Genomic DNA, 16,033 nt, shown 5'->3' with positions numbered 1-16,033 from the left:
TTTAAATACGTATATATTTTCTTTAAAGGATATATATACTGCAAAAAGCATGAATAAGTTTTTATTTGAATGAAAAATATGTTTTATTTATATTTTTAATTGATTTTTTTTATAGTACATTTTTCTCAGTAAAAGTTTTTATTTGTTTACAAATGTATATAACTTGTTTTAATTATTACAAAAAAAATAATAAATAAAATATGATCAAGATTTGTTAAATAATTTTTACGCACAATTCTTTTTTTCCCTTTTTTTAAGAAATATAACTATACTGTCTATATTGTGATTAGTATTGACATTATTAAAAATATTGTAAACTGTGATTTTTTAAAGAAAAAGAATATTTAACATTGCAAAAAAAGATTCTCAGTTGAAATGTGAGTTTAATATATAATATTTCTCTTAATGGTTGTTCAGTTTATAATACTGTACTTAAAGTAAAAATGCCTTAATATTCTAACAGTTTATTTGTTTATTGATTTGTTTCTTTGTTTTACAAAAAAAAATTAAAAGTGAATGTATGAGGGACATTCGATAATTAAAGAGATAAATTGATGTAGAGAAAAAACGATTATTCAATGACAATGAAACTTACATTACTTTTCAGCATAGTCTCCAGAAACATTTAGATACTTATCCACCATTCTGTGAGCTTTCTGATTCTCACAGCGTAGAAGTCTTTACTAAGTTGTGTGAACCATTCGTGTTCCATTTTTTTGACTGCTTCATTGTCATCAAACATCTTGTCCTGTAAAACATTTTGAGCAGGCTGAACAAATGAAAATCAGATGGGGCGAGGTCTGGGCTGTAAGAGGATGTGACAACACCTCCCAACCCAACTTCTCAGATTTTTCTCCCTTTCTATGAGCGATGTGAAGGTGCGTGTTGTCATGCAAGACAGCACCTTTTGAGAGAGTACCCTGATGTTTTCACCCTATTGCGGGTCTCATGTTATGTTGTTCTTCTAAATAGTCATAGGTCTTGCGAGCCCCAGAAGACTCACTTTACTGGCTGACGCATGAGTTTTGAATTTTTTTTGTGGTCAAATCCGGATGTTTCCACTTAAGACTTTGCCATTTGGATTCAGGCTCAAAACGATGTATCCACATTTCTTCTTACATGGAAAGTCATACCTTCCACTTCAAACCATTCTTTGAGCTAAGAACAAATGCAAATCCAGGTGTCTTTTATGAGTGTTAGTCAACTGTCTTGAAACTCATCATATAATAATTCAACATGTGATGAATGATTGAATGCGTTGTTCCAACAATAATTTTACACAAACTAGCAATTTGGGAAATTTTGACTCGCTTGACTTGGCAAATAAGATCATTTATGCAATTTTGCAACGCAGCAGTCGAAAACTTCAACTGGTTGTCTTGGGCGATGATCTGTCACACTTGTTCTGCCTGAATTAAACTGTTCCACTCACTTGTACACGTTACAGCAGTTTAAACACTTTTTCCAACATTCTTGAGTAAATTTCTGCCTGTTTCATACCTGCTGATAGCAAAAGTTTTATCACTGAATGATAAAACAAGTTTCAATTGGAGCTGTTATTCTGAAATCAACAAAAGAGGTTATGTTAGATTAATTATGATCGAACAGCTGATTAAATGTATTCCAAGGTTGCCAACTTGACTCTCATTGTCACTGAGTGAACAGGTTTTTCTCATCAACTTGTCTTGTTAATTATAGAGTCCCTTGTAAAAACAGTACTTAGAAATCTCATTCAAATATTTATGAAAATATTTCTATCTACACACGTTCATTAAAGTCTGTCTAGTGGCATGTCTTAAGAATCATAATTTTTTAAACTATACTTTTGAATATTTTGATTCAAAAGTATTTTTAGTATTCAGTCTCTTAAGGATTGCTTACTGTAAGATTATGGCCAACTTATAAATTATAATTATGTTAATTTTTTTTTACAGAATAAATTATTGTAAAAATTATATATACATATATTTTTTTTTTAATGTAAAAATAACATGATTTATACAGAAATTCAGTGGTAGTGTACTGGGTGGAAGTATTACAAACTTATAATAATATTCTGTACTTATCACACTTTAAAAGTTTTTCATTATAGCTGCCAATAAAGAAACATGAAAGTATTAGTGTTTGTAGGGAAGAAGTAATTATGTATAAAAGACTAGTATAACATACTTAGTATTTGTTTTGCTGCAAGGACATTCTCTTGGGATCATAATTTTTATTTTAGTCATTGGGTCTATCCTGCAGTACATTGTTGCTGTAAGGTAAGTGTTTTGTATTAATGATAAGAGCAGTACTGTAATCAAATTAAATTAATTTAATTGTTGACTTGTCATACTTTACATTATTTTTTATATAGCCTGGTTTGAATCTTTGAGTCTGAATATTTGAATCATTGTGTCTAAAAAATATAAACTTTATAAAATAGAAATTAAATCATTAGATAATTGTTAGAAAACTACTGACAGATGAATTAAGTTAAGTATTAGAAAGTTAATGTTATAAGAAATCTACAATAGATATCAATCATATGATACTGATAAAAAATAAGTTTTATATTTTTATAGCATTAGGCCAGTTAAAGAAAAGTTAAATTAAGATTGATATAAAAATTTGAGAAGAGTCGTTCTTGGATGAAAAAAACTGCATTTGATCCAAGAATCAGTCCCATGCTAGTATAATGATGCTTAGGGGTTGACAATTAAAAATAACCAACTCACATAATTTTTTTATTGTGTGTGTATATATATAGATTAGCATTAAGCAAATTTATATATATATATATATATAAATTTGCTTTGACTATTTACACTTTACATTTAATATTGTATTTTTTGACAACCAGGTGGGTTTTAATTATATTATTTATAAAATACACATAATACTAATTATTAAGAGACTAATTTAGCAGATAAAGGAATCTGGAATTTATGGTGAAAACCAGATAATTTTATCAATCCCTCATCACAAATTAATAGTGTACCATATTTGTGAGTCATTTTTACTTCATTTGCACGTGTTTAATTAAGCCAACTCAATATTTATATTGAAAGCCACACTATATATATATATATATATATATATAGTATACATATATATAGTATATATATATATATATATTATATATATATTAATGTGTGTGTGTGCGCGTGCATAAACATTTACTAATGTTTATATAATCTACTTGGAAAACATGCCATATGATTATCAGGCAAACAATTATGATATTACATTGATTGAAACCCAACTTAACAGAGATCATTATTAAAATATGTTAATGACATAACTTGAAATATAATTGACTAATAAAATGATAAAAATCTTATGGTAAATTTATTATGTTACTTTGACAGTATATTTTTAATAAATTTATTTATTCTTAAATGCTATTCTTTATTATGTTATAGTTATTCATTGTTAAATTTTGTTTACTAATCTGTTGATTAAATCACTGAAATCTGTGATATTGAATTTTTATTTACTTTTTTGATTATTTTATTTGAATGAATATTATTCTTGTTTTAATTATTATAACAATTTACAATTTTTTTATTTCATAAATTTTTAAAGTATTATTTAAACATTAAGGATGAATTTATGTATAGATTGCAAAGATTGTCAATTTATATTAGAGGAGTGAGTAAGCTCAAATACCTCAGCCTAAAAGAATTTTTTATGTGTCTATTCTGATCCTTCAACCTTAGCTGTATGTCTTAAAAAGATGCAGAATCTCAATTAAACTGCACATCCATCAACTGGAAAGAGGATCTTTAACGGCAAATATCAAATTTGTTTATCAATGTTATATTGAAATATCAATGTTTATATTGAAACCCCCCTCACATTTTAGGAAAAGATGCCTAACAGCCTCATTGAATGTTTGCATAATTCTTCCAAAGTCTTCACTATAGAGTCAGAGTTATTTTTTAAAAAGATCTTCAATTTTTTTAAAGAAATTGTTCAGGTTTTCTGGAGGCTCCTGAATGAGAAAGTGGTAAACCTTTTGTAGGGTTTATGATTGTTTTATCAGAAACCCACTACTTAACTTAACTTCATTCTTCCCCAAAGATGTACTAACACCACATGCTAGCTTAGGTGTAAACTATGCTCTGCAAGTCATAAGATAAATGTGAAAATTTTCATGTTTTTTTATAATAATAGTACTGTTATTTTATTAAAACTAATTTTTTAATGTTATTTTAGGGAATATTAATTTTCTCTTTTCACTTGTTACTATTTAAGCAGTATCTAATTCCACTGTTTTCTTTCTTTTCTTTGTGGATGTAATCAGTTCAAGGCTGAATCTGTTAACTGAGCAGACCAATTGCAGATGTACTGTGAATGATTTGTCTTTATACAATGTAACAATTGGATTTTGGCCTCTAGTGTAATAATCAGTAATACAAGTTCTATACACTTGAGAGCTTGCCCGACTATGCATGGGTCATTTTAATGATATGTATTTTTAGTAGAATTCAGATATATTACAAGTAATTGATCAGCAATACTAATATTTTTTAACAATAAAAAATATTGATGTGGTATTGATTGATGAGATAATCAATCTCATACTTGATAATTTCAATTATCGTCTATCTATTTATTCACTTTAAATTACTCACAACCAACCCTTAATATTTTGGTAAAATTAAACAAAAGACAAAATGAGTAATATTGATCATTATAAATTGTGAACTATTTTTAGTTAAATAGAAGTCATCCAAGTATCTTTGATGTTTAGATCCCACTCATGTTTGATTCACAATTATAACTTTCATTAAATATTAAAAATAAGTAAATTATTTGTGTAGTAATTATATCTGAGAAAAAGTGGAAATAATGCTTCTCATCATTTATTGAACTATCATTAAATGATTATATTGGTCAGACATCACAATATAAACAAAATGAATACAGCCAACATTGTTTAAAATTTATTATATTAACTTAATATGTACATTTAATTTGTTTTTTTCTTTTTTTATATATATTCAAGTGCATAACTCCCTTTTTCTACCTTTTTATAAAAATATTTTTATTTTAAAATAAATATTTCAGTTAATAAATTTAGTGTACATAAACAGCAACAATTTATTGACATAAAAAAATTGTTTAACTATTATTTGTTATTTTGTAAATTATCTGGTCAAATTTTTTTATCAATTTACTTTATTTTTTTAGTTTAAGAGTTTTTAATGTGTATCTCATCGTCTGTTTCTAAATGAATATAATATTCACTTTATTGCAATAATGGTTATGGTTTGTTTATCTTTATACATAATTAAATATTTAAAACTTGATGTCATAAATTTGTATTAGAATATTAGTAGTAATTGTATAGATTTTAAAATTATCTGCCACTAGTGGTATGCAGTAGTTTATTTTATCTGGCATATATGTATTAGGGTGTGTATGTGTGCTCATTTCTTTTTTTATAATTATAGTTGCAGAAATAATTTATTAAGTTATAATGACCATATTCAAATATTAGTTACATAATGACAGTAATTAATTTTTTTTTTACAATTAAATAAAGGAATAATTACTTGATAATTACAATGTCAAATTATATTTTTTTATTAAAATTAATAAAAAAAACTCATCAGTGATAGTATGTTAGGAATATGGAGCGTTTCAGAAAAAGCCAAACTTCCAGAAATGATTCAGGGCACCAAAATTAGCAAAAAGTTTAATATCGACATAAGTCCTATTTTGCTTTGTTTTCCTTCTGGATACCATTTTGTGATTTTCAACAAAAAAATTAGGCAAATCTAAGACTAGTGTCTTTAGCCTGCAAAATAAAAATTTTTGACAATGTCAGCTTAGAAGATTTCAAAATGGCAGCCATCTTTAATTTTTTAATCTTCAGTATCTTTGTAATTATTTTTTTGGTTAAATAATTAAACATTTTATTTTGAACAAAAATTTTACACCTGTGCACTGTAATGCAAGTTGTTATTTTTTTGCCTGTTTTTATTTCCTCTACTAAATGTAATGAAATTATTAATAATTAATAGGAACCATTTTCATAATTGTTTTGTACACACTGACTTTATTTTAGCTTGTAGTGTAGTACGTTTTTCATTGAGTGTAAAATCTTTTCCACTTTTATTCCTCAGACATTAAATGCTTATATTATAAATAGCATTTATGTTATATAACCAATACTACTTTGTAGGAGGACACAAGATTTATAGATACAAGCCTTTATAATTTTGATTTTCAGCCAATATGTTGAAAAAAGATATTTACTAAAATTCTATTTTATGCTAGCAAAAACTTTTGTTAGCACAAATATTAATATAAAAATACAGTCATACTGAATTGGAAAAAAAAATTGAAAAACTCGTTTAGCCCTCAAGTTAGGATTAATTTTTTTTTAAACCATAATTCATAAACAATGTTTACAATAGAACTAATCAAAGTGTTAATGGTGTTAAAAGAATAATGCCAAATTCTTGAGCGTTGTGTTTTAAAATTAAGTTTGCAAATTCCCATTAAGATTTTTTTTGGTTTATTTTTAATCCATTAAAATTAGATTTACTTATTTCATTCTAACTTATTAATTTTTTCAATAGAAAAAGACGTATTTGTTGTAAAACAGTAACTTCAACAATTCCTTCTTATGGCTGTGATAGACATACAATCAAATATTAGTCTGAGTTGCTTTCTCTGATTGTAATATTTGTTATATAGTCAGTCCTATGATGAATAAATGTCTTTTGTAGGGTTGAACATCACATGTTTTTCAGTGTTGCCTGTCATATAGTACACAATAGTATATTTGGCTTGTGAAGGAAACCATTTGACTCCTCAGTTTCCCCTATAAGCCTGGCATAGAATATTTTTATTCTTGGGAATGGGTTTGCCAGACAAGTTACCTATTCATATTATGGTACATTTACATCGGCAAATATATGCTTACTTATAAAAAAATATTTTATTTTTATGAATAAATAACTTATTTGAAATAATTTTTTTTTTGAAAGCATGAATTTTCCATTTTTTCTTACATATTAACACTTGCAAACCACAGGAGCTTTGTTAAATAATTTGTGGATAGATTTGATTTTTATTTATGTTTTTAGATAAGTTCATAATGTGACTATGAGAAATATGTATTCATCAGGAAATAATTTGTATTCAAGATTAATAAATACAGTTTATCTAAAATTAATTTATTTAGTAATTAACTTTCAGTAATTGTATTTGCTATGGTTACAGCTAGTACTCCACCAACCTGTTACCTACATAAAGTTAACAATATTATTTAACTTTTAAATTTATTACTTATGGGTATATAAAAACCAATTTATTCAGCATGCCTTTACCCATTGGCGTCCTTATTGACCTGCATTATACTTATATGGCATCTTGAAGGTGTGTGATTATAATTATCACATGGGATGCCTTTTGTAGTTATTCAAATTTATATAATTAGATTATTTTGTAATTTATGTATAATTCATTTTTTTGCTGAAACTATGATGTATTTAATTATGTTTTTTTGTAATTATTATCATTAATTCTTTCTGAGTATCTAAATATTTGACTATTTAATAATTTATTGTTATAATTTAGTAAATGTTCATAATTTATCTTTTTTTTCTTTATTGTATTACAGTCATTTAGAATATAAATATTGCTTGCTGTAATTTACACACATTAATGTTATTAGGTGAAGACATTACAAAAATATTGTTTTACATATGCAATATACATTGGTATAAAATACATCCATAGAGTTCAAGCTATTTCTGTTGTAATCTAGGAAAATGGCTACTAAAAGTCTGCTTTTTTGTAAAATGATAGTTCTTGAAATTTTATTTTAACTTTAATTGTACCTTTTCTATTAAGTTTTGTACAATAAAGTTTCTCTTCAAAATTCTAATTAAATGTTTCTGAAGATAAAAAAAAACAATTTTTAATATTTTGATTTCACATTATGATGATCTGAATGTAATAAATACATAGGTGTTTATAAATGTATATAATTTAGTGACATCGATCAGAAAAGAAATGTAATATTATTTGTACATACCCTACTCTTGAGTTTGATACCCTACTCTTCCACAATAGATTTGTTGGTGGCATTGTTTACTTGCTTCAAAAAATAGTTGCATTTTAGCATCTTTTGGATTTGTTAAAGATAGTATTAAGTATATTTCACCTTTTTATACTGCGCAATTTACATTGAACAAAATGCATGGATTATTTTAATATTTAGTAAAATACTGTGGATTTGCTGACAGTCTGTGTGGTTTTGTGTATACCATGTACAAAATATGTTTACCAAATTTCATGTTGATAGCAAGAATATATATATATATATATATATATATACTCTTGTGTGATTATACTTAAATATATAATGTATAATTTTTTAACTCGGTTTTGTATATGTTAATTATTGAGTTTTATTCAGCAGAATTTTTTTGCTGTTTTAAATTTTTAGTTTGTTTAGTTCATAAATTGATTAATTTAAAATGTCCAGTATGTAATTGCAAATAAGTAAAATGTCAGGTGAAGTTAGATTATAAAATTACTTAAATACAATAATTTACATAATATTGATTCTCTTAATTGTATGCAATATAAACTTCTGTCAAAGATTCCTTCTGACAATTGTATATCTGCTTAATTAATTTCCTTACACTCAGAAACACAAATATACAGGGTAAAAAACTTTATAATATGTCTGGAAACACTATCTGCTATCCACCATTTTGTATTTTTTACATAGATATTTATTTCTCACAAATTATATCAGCTGAAATGTATACTATTAAGTACCTAGAGGTTTATTTATATAAAAATAATGAACTTGATCACAGTGGCCATATAAATGTTTTAATTGTTAATATCTTTGCAACGGCTGGTTTATTTAAATGTTGTACAAAAAATTTTAAGCGTTTCATGGCAAAAACAGACACCTTGTTTATTCAAAAACGTTCATAAAAAACAAGGTTATGGCAAAAATGATTGAAGTGTCACTTTAAATTAAAAAACTAGTTTTCATTTCTTAAATAAAATGAAATAATTCTACTTGATCTAAACTGGATTAATTTTATTAATTTTATCTTGCTGTAATAAATTAAAATTTAATAATTAAAAATATCACTATAAAAATAGATATTGACAATATAATTTGTCATTCTGTTGAAAAATGTAAATAACTTCTTTAAATTTTTGCTTACTCTAAAAAATAAAAGCAAGAATTTCTTGTGAAGAAACCAATTTAAATGTTATTATTTTCTGGTTATGAGCCCAGAGTTGTTGGGAACTTTTGATTATAATTTTAAATTTGATACCCCAATTAGATATTCTTTAGTTTTCCATTTGTCATCACAAATCAGTTGATTTCTAAGTCGATAGTTGACAAATAAGTCAATAGTACTAAGGTCCAAATCATAGTAAAGGCTATGATAAAATAGCCTTTACTATGTAAAGCCGTAAAATTTTTTACACAGATTTGAATACTAGGTCATGGATACCGGTGTTTTTTTCTCTAGTCAACCCGCCTTCCAAAGGCTGTACCTACTTTTCTAGCATAACTTAGCTTGTGAGGGGGATGCCAATACCTCTAACCACCACAATGGCCATACTGGGCCTAGCTACGTCATTTCCAGCACTGGGCTGCCGGGACTAGGTCTTCTGCATGCCTCGCCTCTAGTCATGGTCTCCCTGGAAGGGGATCCCCACCGGGTCTGGGGTATTTTCAGTTGCCGCTGCCTCTAACCATCTGAGTGGGCATGGCCATACCATTTCCAGCAGCACCGCCAGGACTAGGTCTTCTCCTTGCCTTGCCTCCAATGGGGGCCTTTGAAGGGAGTACCCCCACCGGGTGTATGGTCTTTTGCAATCCCCTGCCTTGCCCAATTACTCCTCTTCCCCTCCAGACTCTCTTCATCCACCATTTTCCTTGTATTATAGTCCTTCAAAAGCCTTCATTTTCAGAATATCACCAATCATGCCAGGGATCAAGGCCCAATTTCTAGGACCATGCAGCATAGCTGCTACGATATTGTCAGATATAACCTCACCAATTACCACAAGAACCTCCCTTCTATTCTCAGTCCACCTGGCGCAATAGAAGCTGGTGTGGTCTGCAGAGTCACTGTTCTTGCAATAGAAGCACACACTGATCTGACCTCTTCTACTTCCTCTCTGATATTTATTGAAACAGCCGTGGCTGGACAACAATTGTGTTGGCTCAAATGATAGTTCTCCATGTCTTGTCAGCCACAACTTCAACTCCGGGATTAGCCTCCAGGCTCACCTACCCACCTGTGACCAATACCATCTTGCCTGCCAGCTTTCCAGTAGCATCCCCTTTCTTTGGAGGTTGGGTTTCAATTAACCACACATCTCAGGAATGATCAGTCTGGTACTGTACAAGACTACACCTCAATTACATTCATAGATATCATCCTCTGAAGTAATACCTTATGTTGGTTCCAGAGACTAAACAGGAAAAGAAAGCTTATTTGATAATGTAAAGAGAGGCTGTGTAAAAGAGCAGAGAAGCTCTTTTACTCTAATATTTCACGTGAAATAACAGTTTAAATAAAGTACAGCAAGTGAAAATAATAATGTACATAAAACAGAGGTGAAAAAATTGTAGTTCACAAAGGGAGGAGTATGGGATAAATTCTGTCATTGTTTATTAAATTTAGTTTAAAATTGTTGACATAATTTGATGAGTGTGTTTTAATATTATTTGAATATAATAACTAGTATTGTTTGCTGTAACCATTAATAAATGCAATCAGTAGTTTAAGGAAGAAGGATATGTTTATTTAAATAATATTATTTAGTATCCATCTGATGTGTATATTAATACATTAATATCCATCCATTTTAGGTGTTTGGACTATAAAGCTTGTTGATGAAATATTTTATCTAATACAAATATTATTTGATATTTATTGAACTTTCAATTTGTGTGAATACACATTTCATTATTCCATAGAAAACATGAACAAAAATTTTGTTAAAAACTTATTTATATTGCATATTTTAGTATACTTTTTTTATAAGGTGTTATAGTGAATAGATAATTCTATCAAAACTTTCAATAACTGTTAAATTATGTTTTTGTACTAGAATATTTACCAAGAAACATAATTGTGTTTGTTAAATTGAATAACAAACGTTTTTTTTTTTTTTTTGTCTTCAGTCATTTGACTGGTTTGATGCAGCTCTCCAAGATTCCCTATCTAGTGCTAGTCGTTTCATTTCAGTATACCCTCTACATCCTACATCCCTAACAATTTGTTTTACATATTCCAAATGTGGCCTGCCTACACAATTTTTCCCTTCTACCTTTCCTTCCAAAATTAAAGCGACTATTCCAGGATGCCTTAGTATGTGGCCTATAAGTCTGTCTCTTCTTTTAACTATATTTTTCCAAATGCTTCTTTCTTCATCTATTTGCCGCAATACCTCCTCATTTGTCACTTTATCCATCCATCTGATTTTTAACGTTCTCCTATAGCACCACATTTCAAAAGCTTCTAACCTTTTCTTCTCAGATACTCCGATTGTCCAAGTTTCACTTCCATATAAAGCGACACTCCAAACATACACTTTCAAAAATCTTTTCCTGACATTTAAATTAATTTTTGGTGTAAACAACTTATATTTCTTACTGAAGGCTCGTTTAGCTTGTGCTATTCGGCATTTTATATCGCTCGTGCTTCGTCCATCTTTAGTAATTCTACTTCCCAAATAACAAAATTCTTCTACCTCCATAATCTTTTCTCCTCCTATTTTCACATTCAGTGGTCCATCTTTGTTATTTCTACTACATTTCATTACTTTTGTTTTGTTCTTGTTTATTTTCATGCGATAGTTCTTGCGTAGGACTTCATCTATGCCGTTCATTGTTTCTTCTAAATCCTTTTTATTCTCGGCTAGAATTACTATATCATCAGCAAATCGTAGCATCTTTATCTTTTCACCTTGTACTGTTACTCCGAATCTAAATTGTTCTTTAACATCATTAACTGCTAGTTCCATGTAAAGATTAAAAAGTAACGGAGATAGAGAACATCCTTGTCGGACTCCCTTTCTTATTATGGCTTCTTTCTTATGTTCTTCAATTGCTACTGTTGCTGTTTGGTTCCTGTACATGTTAGCAATTGTTCTTCTATCTCTGTATTTGAACCCTAATTTTTTTAAAATGCTGAACATTTTATTCCAGTCTACGTTATCGAATGCCTTTTCTAGGTCTATAAACGCCAAGTATGTTGGTTTGTTTTTCTTTAATCTTCCTTCTACTATTAATCTGAGGCCTAAAATTGCTTCCCTTGTCCCTATACTTTTCCTGAAACCAAATTGGTCTTCTCCTAACACTTCCTCCACTCTCCTCTCAATTCTTCTGTATAGAATTCTAGTTAAGATTTTTGATGCATGACTAGTTAAACTAATTGTTCTGTATTCTTCACATTTATCTGCCCCTGATTTCTTTGGTATCATTACTATAACACTTTTTTTGAAGTCTGACGGAAATTCCCCTTTTTCATAAATATTACACACCAGTTTGTATAATCTATCAATCGCCTCCTCCCCTGCACTGCGCAGTAATTCTACAGGTATTCCGTCTATTCCAGGAGCCTTTCTGCCATTTAAATCTTTTAATGCTCTCTTAAATTCAGATCTCAGTATTGTTTCTCCCATTTCATCCTCCTCAACTTCCTCTTCTTCCTCTATAAAACCATTTTCTAATTCATTTCCTCCGTATAACTCTTCAATATATTCCACCCATCTATCGACTTTACCTTTCGTATTATATATAGGTGTACCATCTTTGTTTAACACATTATTAGATTTTAATTTATGTACCCCAAAATTTTCCTTAACTTTCCTGTATGCTCCGTCTATTTTACCAATGTTCATATCTCTTTCCACTTCTGAACACTTTTCTTTAATCCACTCTTCTTTCGTCAGTTTGCACTTCCTGTTTATAGCATTTCTTAATTGCCGATAGTTCCTTTTGCTTTCTTCATCACTAGCATTCTTATATTTTCTACGTTCATCCATCAGCTGCAATATATCGTCTGAAACCCAAGGTTTTCTACCAGTTCTCTTTATTCCGCCTAAGTTCGCTTCTGCTGATTTAAGAATTTCCTTTTTAACATTCTCCCATTCTTCTTCTACATTTTCTATCTTATCTTTTTTACTCAGACCTCTAGCGATGTCCTCCTCAAAAATCTTCTTTACCTCCTCTTCCTCAAGCTTCTCTAAATTCCACCGATTCATCTGACACCTTTTCTTCAGGTTTTTAAACCCCAATCTACATTTCATTATCACCAAATTATGGTCGCTATCAATGTCTGCTCCAGGGTAAGTTTTGCAGTCCACGAGTTGATTTCTAAATCTTTGCTTAACCATGATATAATCTATCTGATACCTTGCAGTATCGCCTGGCTTTTTCCAAGTGTATATTCTTCTATTATGATTTTTAAATTGGGTGTTGGCAATTACTAAATTATACTTCGTGCAAAACTCTATAAGTCGGTCCCCTCTTTCATTCCTTTTGCCCAGCCCGTATTCACCCACTATATTTCCTTCCTTGCCTTTTCCAATGCTTGCATTCCAATCTCCAACTATTATTAAATTTTCATCTCCTTTTACGTGTTTAATTGCTTCATCAATCTCTTCGTATACACATTCTACCTCATCATCATCATGGGCGCTTGTAGGCATATAGACGTTAACAATCGTTGTCGGTTTAGGTTTTGAATTTATCCTTATTACAATGACTCTATCGCTATGCGTCTTGAAATACTCCACTCTCCTCCCTATTTTCTTGTTCATCACGAACCTACTCCTGCCTGCCCATTATTTGACGCTGAGTTAATTACTCTAAAGTCACCCGACCAAAAGTCGCCTTCCTCTTCCCACCGAACCTCACTAATTCCTACTATATCCACGTTTACCCTATCCATTTCCCTTTTTAAATTCTCTAGCCTACCAACCTTTTTTAAGCTTCTAACATTCCACGCTCCAACTCGTAGAATGTTATTTTTTAGTTTTCTGGTGACCCCTTCCTTAGTAGTCCCCACCCGGAGATCCGAACGGGGGACTATTTTACCTCCGGAATATTTTACCAAGGAAGGCGCCTCCATTATTGCTTTTCAAACAAACGTGTAATATATTAATAATATTTCATATAACTGTATGAGAATATATATAAAAATAAAAATATTACTGTTCTGATAAACCCACACCCTTCCTGTAAATATTTTAATGACACATTATAATTATGAAAAAACGTGACAAAATTAAAAACAAAGTTAGCGTTACAAAATATAATTGTAAATAGATTGTTTATTTTAACAAGATTATTTTAGTCTTATACATATTGTTATATGAGTTTATGACTGGACTACTTTCTGATATAATAATAAAGTTTCCTCATTAGATAAACATTACATTAGATTACATTTATATAAACATTACAATTACAAATTCATTTTAAAGACTGCATAAATTTATATAAACTCAGAATAGTTTTTAAATTTTCTTATATTTTATTGTTACTATCGAAAGTTTAAAAAAAATTGATTTTAACGTTAGTAATAAAAACCATCAAACCATTTAATTACTTATATATTTTTAATTCATAAAAAAGTTACTTTTAAAAATATTTCAGATAATTTTGTATGCATGTTATGTATTTAATCTGTGTTATAAAATGTATTTTTGATTAATTCATTTGACTTTTTACTATAGTGATTGTTATGTGATGAATTTCTTCTTAGAGAAAAAGAAATTATGATTGAAAGGAGCTTGAGAAAGAGTAAAATATAAGTTTCTCATGATGTTACTGTAAAATATTTTATTCCATTAAGTATTTTCATCAAAATGTAAGTGATTTGTTATAATATATATATTTATATATAAAATAAATGTAAATAAAGATTTAATTATTTTCCAGAACCATCCAGCTCTAGTTATTTATGTTTCCTCTAAATAACTAAGAATTTTATGTTAAATTGAGTGATCTAGAATTAGATCATTTTGGTACAGTAAATCTATTTATTTTAAAAGAGTGAATCAAATTTAAACGGTAATTTTACTATTATAACGTAACAAGCAGTTCCGAGCTGGATGACTGATTGGGGGATTAATATTTGGTATGTTAGAGAGGAGGAACTAACTTGGTTAGCTCCTCCACTCTGTTCTGTCATCAGAACTATCATGAGTGAGCAAGAGGTTCTGCCGTCTGTTGCATAATGTTTTAAACTAATGAAGCTGTTAAATCCGCTGAAATTTTAACTTGTTTAAAGACCAGACAATTTAAGGGTGGGCAAGAAAGTATAAAAAATTAAAGTCATGATCGATGTCCAAGATCCAAGTCTCACAGCTGACAACTTCCATGCCATTCAAGAGCTTATCAAAGATGATCACCAGATTCACTGTTGAAGAAATCGCATCATAAGTATCAAGTATCAGCTATGAGGTATCAGGTATCGCATCAGAGGTATCAGCTATGGGAATGCTCAATCCATTGTCGCTGATCATTTTGGCTTTAGAAAAATTAGTGCCCAGTAGGTTCCAAGGTTGCAAATGTGATGAAACATGGTCCATCATTATACTCTGTGGAGTTAAAAATGGTGAGTAAGGAGTGGCTAAGGAAGGATGAGGGCTGTTCAGTGAAGACCAAAACCTGACTGTCAGCTGAAAAGCTGGTAGCTGCTGAAGTCAACAAAAGCCGCCACCTACCGAAAATGTCATCCTTCTCCGTGACAACACCATAGGTTCATAGATTGCTGTGTCCAAAATATTAAAAAAAAAAAATTCCAACAATTACAATAGCCAAGTATATATAATGTTTATATAGGTATAATTAAAAATTTCAGTAAATTAGAAAAAATATAGTAAATTGTAAACAAGCAATAATTAAAAACTATTTTGATGTAAATAATACAAAGTAACATCAACAAAATATATTCAAGTGTATTCAGTTCCTGTAGTCATTATTCTTTATAAAATGAGGTTAGCATAAAGTAAACTTACACTCTATGAT

Source organism: Lycorma delicatula, chromosome 10, assembly GCF_047948215.1.
Source record: "Lycorma delicatula isolate Av1 chromosome 10, ASM4794821v1, whole genome shotgun sequence".
Lineage (NCBI taxonomy): Eukaryota > Metazoa > Arthropoda > Insecta > Hemiptera > Fulgoridae > Lycorma > Lycorma delicatula.
This window is presented reverse-complemented; position numbering follows the sequence as displayed.